Here is a 6,337-nt window from a genome sequence, read left to right as displayed (position 1 = left end):
AGATGGAATTGTTCTTGGACCCTCCCACCCACCCTTATGTTGTATAAACAGGACGTGCACACTTTAACAAACCAATCATTTCAGCGACAGGGTCTGCCACACAACTGTGGCTGAAATGACTGGTTTGTTTGGGCCCCCACCAAAAAATAAGCAAACTGGCTCTACAAAGGCAAGATGTCCACCTCCTCCTCATCGTCCGATTCCTCACCCCTTTCACTGTTTACATCCTCCTCCTCACAGAGTATTAATTCGTCCCCACTGGAATCCACCATCACAGGTCCCAGTGTACTTTCTGGAGGCAATTGCTGGTCAAGGTCTTCCCGGAGAAATTGATAATTCATTTTGATGAACATCATCTTCTCCACATTTTGTGGAGGTAACTTCCTACGCCGATCACTGACAAGGTTACCGGCTGCACTAAACACTCTTTCATAGTACACACTGGGGGGGGGGGGAACCTTAGGTAAAATAAAGCTAGTTTGTGCAAGGGCATCAAAATTGCCTTTTTTTTCCTGCCAGTATACGTACGGACTATCTGACATGCCTACTTGGATGCTGTCAGTCATATAATCGTCCACGATTCTTTCAATGGTGACAAATCATATGCAGTGACAGTAGACATGTCAGTAATCGTTAACAGGTCCTTCAGTCCGGACCAGATGTCAGCACTCACTCCAGACTGCCCTGCATCATCGCCAGCGGGTGGGCTAGGAAATCTTATCCTTTTCCTTGCAGCCCCAGTTGTGGGAGAAAGTGAAGGAGGAGCTGTTGATGGGTCACGTTCCGCTTGAGTTGACAATTTTTTCACCAGCAGGTCTTTGAACCTCTGCAGACTTGTGTCTGCTGGAAAGAGAGATACAATGTAGGCTTTAAACCTAGGATCGAGCACGGTGGCCAAAATGTAGTGCTCTGATTTCCACAGATTGACCACCCTTGATTCCTGGCAAAGCGAATGAAGGGCTCCTTCCACAAGTCCCACATACTTAGTGGAAATGCTCAGTATTAGCTCCTCCTTCAATTTCTCCAGCTGCTTCTGCAAAAGCCTGATGAGGGGAATGACCTGACTCAAGCTGGTAGTGTCTGAACTGACTTCACGTGTGGCAAGTTTAAAGGGATGTGTCAGGAATCTGCATTTTGCATCACGTCACTTACCAGTGCTCTGATGTACTGGCCTCCGGAGGTCACATTCCCAGCCTGGCAGCATGTTCCATGATTGCCTGCAATGTGCAGAGACTCTCTCCAGTGTGTACCCCGCTTGCCATACAGCGTGTACCCTGATGTATTCCCACCAACTCCACCGTATGGGCGCCACCATGACACCTGCAGTCAGCTGACTTGGTGCTATTCACTCCTGAGCATTGGAGCGCTCACATGACTTGATTCTCCAATCCCTGCTGACAAGGGGGTATATACTCAGAGCTCCTGCTCAGTATCATTGCCTTGAACAACGCGTCACATCCTGTGAGCAGGCGGCTCCTGGCTCTAGTCTCCTGTCTTCAGAGATTCTCCTGTGTGTTGGCTCCGTGGAACTACAGGCTCCAGCCATCCAGTTTGGTGCAGTTCCATCTGCATTCAGACCCAGTCACAAGCTGACTTAGTGCATATATTCTGACTGTGTGAATCTATTGCTGTCAGTTTCCAGACTGATTACCGGAGTTACTTATTGCCTGTATTTACTACCATTGGTTGCATTACCTACCTACTGCATATTGATCCTGTTACCATTGGCTTCCAAGCCAGCCATCGATGTTCACCATCGGCTTCCAGGCCGATCATCGCAGTTTGCTAATTATATTGGTTCCCAGACCAGTTCATTACCTGTGACTGTTATTATACCATTTGTATTACTTACCTCCAGAGTACTGATTTCAGTTGCCATCGGCTCCCAGGCCGACCATCATTATTTGCAAGTTAACGGTTTCCAGACTGAATACCAAAAGTTACTTATTGCCTGTGTTGTTCCATCACATTCTCCCAACGGTTTCCAGGCCGATCCTCTGTCATTATTTATCCTCAGGATATAGACTCTGCTTCACATCGGCTCCCAGGCCGACCATTGTTGATTGTCTTCGGCTCCCAGGCCGGTCATTACTGTTCTCTAATCACCGCTGGTTTCCAGATCAGCTCATTCTTCGTGACTGTACTTAAAACCAATGTCAGCTTCCACGCTGTGAAACTTCTGTATTGTTATTCCTGTTCCAGTAATCATTATATTGCTGTGTGTATTTTATGTCTACCCGCTTGGATATTTTGCAGCAATCCCTTCCAAGTTCTGTTTCTCCTCCGGTTCCTGTTCAAGTCACTCCTGCTCCAGTTATTCCAGCTTCTCCTGCACAATCCATTCCTATGGTTGGACCTCGTTCAAGTCAGTCCTATGGCACGCCCTTTAAAGCTAATTCTCCTAATTCTCATGAGAGGGCGACTTCCTCCTTAGAAGGTTCCAGGACTCCTCTGTCTTCTGCTGTGAAACCTGAACCAATAAGCACTCTCTGTCATCTATTGGAACAACTTCAAAGTCTTCTATCAAGAATTATTCCAATAATACCAGAAATCCTAGGAGGTGCTTTAAAGTAAACGCTGTAAAAAGTCCTGCTCAACCTACTGAGACTAATGCAGCCACTGTGTCAGACTTCCTTAAAACTAAAGTCTCTCCTCCTGTGCAGAGAGTGTGTAGATTCCAGAGCTACCCACGCTCAAAACTCATGGAAGCTGAACGCCGGCATCGCGAGCAGCGTCACCTCTGTTTCTACTGTAGGAGTTCTAGTCACTTCATTAAAGACTGTTCTCTCCGCAAGTGAAAAGTTGGTGACAGGTCCCAACATCACGGAGTTCTCACCTGCAAACCTTCCAGTGTATCGTCTACAGTTCCAATTTCCTCTATTCCGGACAGGAGTGTCCAAAAAGTCTACGATTGGGGTTCTGTGACAAATAGGCCCAATTCCAAGTTCAGAAATCAAAAGAGACTGGCTATGTTACCCATAACTAAAGAAGATTCTGTTTCTACAGCCCCAGGTGGGGCATCTGATTATGTGACCCCAGAAGGGGTATCTGATGTTCAGATTCCAGAAGCGGCATCCAGGCATGCAACTCAAAGAAGTGTGTCTGATCTATTAACCCCAGGACGAGTCTTTGGAGTTTCTGCCTCAAGAGAGGTATCCAGGGCCAAGATCCCAGGAGGAATTCTTAAAGCCACAGATACAGACATGAACTTTTGTTCGTCATCTTCTGAGAGTGCTACCAGCTCTGTACAACTCCAAGATGGACTCTCTGAGCATCCAGATTCTGTTTATAAAGAGTCAAGTATCAATGGACCTAACCCAGTTCCAGCCGTCGGTCCAAAGATTCCACTGGTACCTGCCAGCCAGCCCGAGTAGCTCTGTTTCCAACGCTGAGCTACCTCCTTTGGTTCCAGCCGATCCCAGCATCTTTGGCTCTAATCCGGTCCTATCCGTCGATCCGAAAACTCCTCCGGTTCCAGCCAGATCAAGCTTTTCCGGACCCAATCCGGTTCCATCCGTATGTCCGGATCAGCCTCCTTCAGTTCCAGCTGATTCCAGCATCTTCGGATCTAATCCGGTCCTATCCGTCAATCCGAAGACTCCTCCGGTTCCAGCCGGTTCAAGCTTTTCCGGACCCAATCCGGCCTCATCTGTCTGTCCGGATCAGCCTCCTTCGGTTCCAGCCAATTCCAGCACCTTCGGATCTAATCCGGTCCTATCCGTCAGTCCAAAGACTCCTACTGTTCCAGCCGGTTCAAGCTTTTCCGGCCCCAATCCGGTCCCACCCGTCTGTCCGGATCAGCCTCCTTCAGTTCAAGTCAATTCAAGTAGTCCTGGACAAATCCCGGTTCATCCGTCTGTCCAAAGTCGCCTTCGGTTCCTACCGATTCCGGTTCCTCCGAACCCAGTGCGGTTCTCTCCAGTGTTTCAAGTAATGAACTCCTGTCGATATGTCCAGAGTCCACAGTTCTTGCAGATATTGCAGTTGCCTCAACCCAGATGGAGGCTCTAAGCATCTCTCCCTAGGATGAAGCTTCTAGTGTTCAGTCAACCTCAGCTGGGAACTCTTGTCAGTCAGTTCTGGAGATGATGACCTCTCTCCACCCTAGAGCATTTCAAGTTGATTCTACTCCTGCTTCTTAATGCTTATTCCAGTCCTCTACTCTCAAGTGTCCTACATTGTCTTCTGAGACTTCAATTGACATTCAGCCTTCCAAGTGTCCACTTGATACACAAGCTCCAATTTACTTTGATGGTGATTATGCTCAGTTACGTGCATTAGCAAGCCAATACCTCACTTTTACTGAGTTGGGATCTTCAATGAGTATTACTCCAGTCAATGCAATCAGATATTTTCTCCTGTTCTTCAAAGGTAAAGCACTCATTGAATCTAAAGATTCGCTATTGAATGATCTTGCCGCTTTCCTCGAAGCAGTAAAACAGGAGTTTGCTCCAAAGTTAGTCCATTCAAAGCCATCTGGGCATTCTGCCCAATTTGTCAACAGTCTGCCTAATGCTAAATCCTCCCCAGCATCTCTGTCTGTGCAAGATCAGGCTACATTAGACCAAGCTATCAAAGATTTCAAAGCCGCGAAGAAAGGAAACCTCACAAAGTCAAAACAAGGATCTCAGACTTTGGATTTGAAAGTTGCATATACTTCCGTGTCTCCATTTTACAGCAACACTTATGAAAATATTGTCTCCCCGGGTTCAGCATCTACTCAGTCTTCTGATCAGTCTTCCAGTTCTCAGTTTTTCGATCCAACTCTTTCCAAGCATAATCAGGCTTCGTTGAATCAATGCACCCGAGATTTCAAGAATTACAGGAATTGGAGAGCTTCAAAACCAGTTCAAAGTCTACCATCTGTTGACGTAAGAGTTGGCTATGCTTCCTTTAACTCTATTCCTGGAGTCTCACATAGTTTCAAATTCACTGGACCACAGGTTGACTCAGATATTATTGTTCCTAAACAAAAGACTCCCATGACCTCACTAGACCTGGACTCTGACTCTGAAAGTGAGTTTGTTGATGACGACTCAAGTTACATTATGGGAGGTTCTATCCTTCCTAGTTAGTCTCCCAGGAAGTAAATTCTGTCTCAAATGATTGTGAATGGTCTACTTGTTCTGATGAGAAAAGTCTTTCTTCTGAAGATGAAAGTTGGGAAGACTTTTGAGGACCTCTGCTTTTGTGTATTCCTAAGTTCTTCTTCAAGGATCCTCAAGTTCCAGCGTGGGTGTTTGGTGCCCACCCATAAAAGCGGGGGTACTGTCAGGAATCTGCATTTTGCATCACGTCACTTACCAGTGCTCTAATGTACTGGCCTCCAGAGGTCACAATCCCAGCCTGGCAGCATGTTCCATGATTGCCTGCAATGTGCAGAGACTCTCTCCAGTGTGTACCCTGCTTGCCATACAGCGTGTACCCTGATGTATTCCCACCATCTCCACAGTATGGGCGCTGCCATGACACCTGCAGTCAGCTGACTTGGTGCTATCCACTCCTGAGCACTGGAGCGCTCATATTACTTGATTCTCCAATCCCTGCTGACCAGGGGGTATATACTCAGAGTTCCTGCTCAGTATCATTGCCTTGAACAACGCGTCACATCCTGTGAGCAGGCGGCTCCTGGCTCTAGTCTCCTGTCTTCAGAGATTCTCCTGTGTGTTGGCTCCGTGGAACTACAGGCTCCAGCCATCCAGTTTGGTGCAGTTCCATCTGCATTCAGATCCAGTCACCAGCTGACTTTGTGCATATATTCTGACTGTGTGAATCTATTGTTGTCGGTTTCCAGACTGATTACCGGAGTTACTTATTGCCTGTATTTACTACCATTGGTTGCATTACCTACCTACTGCATATTGATCCTGTTACCATCGGCTTCCAAGCCAGCCATCGATGTTCACCATCGGCTTCCAGGCCGATCATCGCAGTTTGCTAATTATATTGGTTCCCAGACCAGTTCATTACCTGTGACTGTTATTATATCATTTGTATTACTTACCTCCAGAGTACTGATTTCAGTTGCCATCGGCTCCCAGGCCGACCATCATTATTTGCAAGTTAACGGTTTCCAGACTGAATACCAAAAGTTACTTATTGCCTGTGTTGTTCCATCACATTCTCCCAACGGTTTCCAGGCCGATCCTCTGTCATTATTTATCCTCAGGATATAGACTCTGCTTCACATCGGCTCCCAGGCCGACCATCGTTGATTGCATTCGGCTCCCAGGCCGGTCATTACTGTTCTCTAATCACCGCTGGTTTCCAGATCAGCTCATTCTTCGTGACTGTACTTAAAACCAATGTCAGCTTCCAAGCTGTGAAACTTCTGTAT

The sequence above is a fragment of the Pseudophryne corroboree genome, chromosome 7 (assembly GCF_028390025.1).
Source record: "Pseudophryne corroboree isolate aPseCor3 chromosome 7, aPseCor3.hap2, whole genome shotgun sequence".
Lineage (NCBI taxonomy): Eukaryota > Metazoa > Chordata > Amphibia > Anura > Myobatrachidae > Pseudophryne > Pseudophryne corroboree.
Note: the sequence above shows the minus strand (reverse complement) of the source record.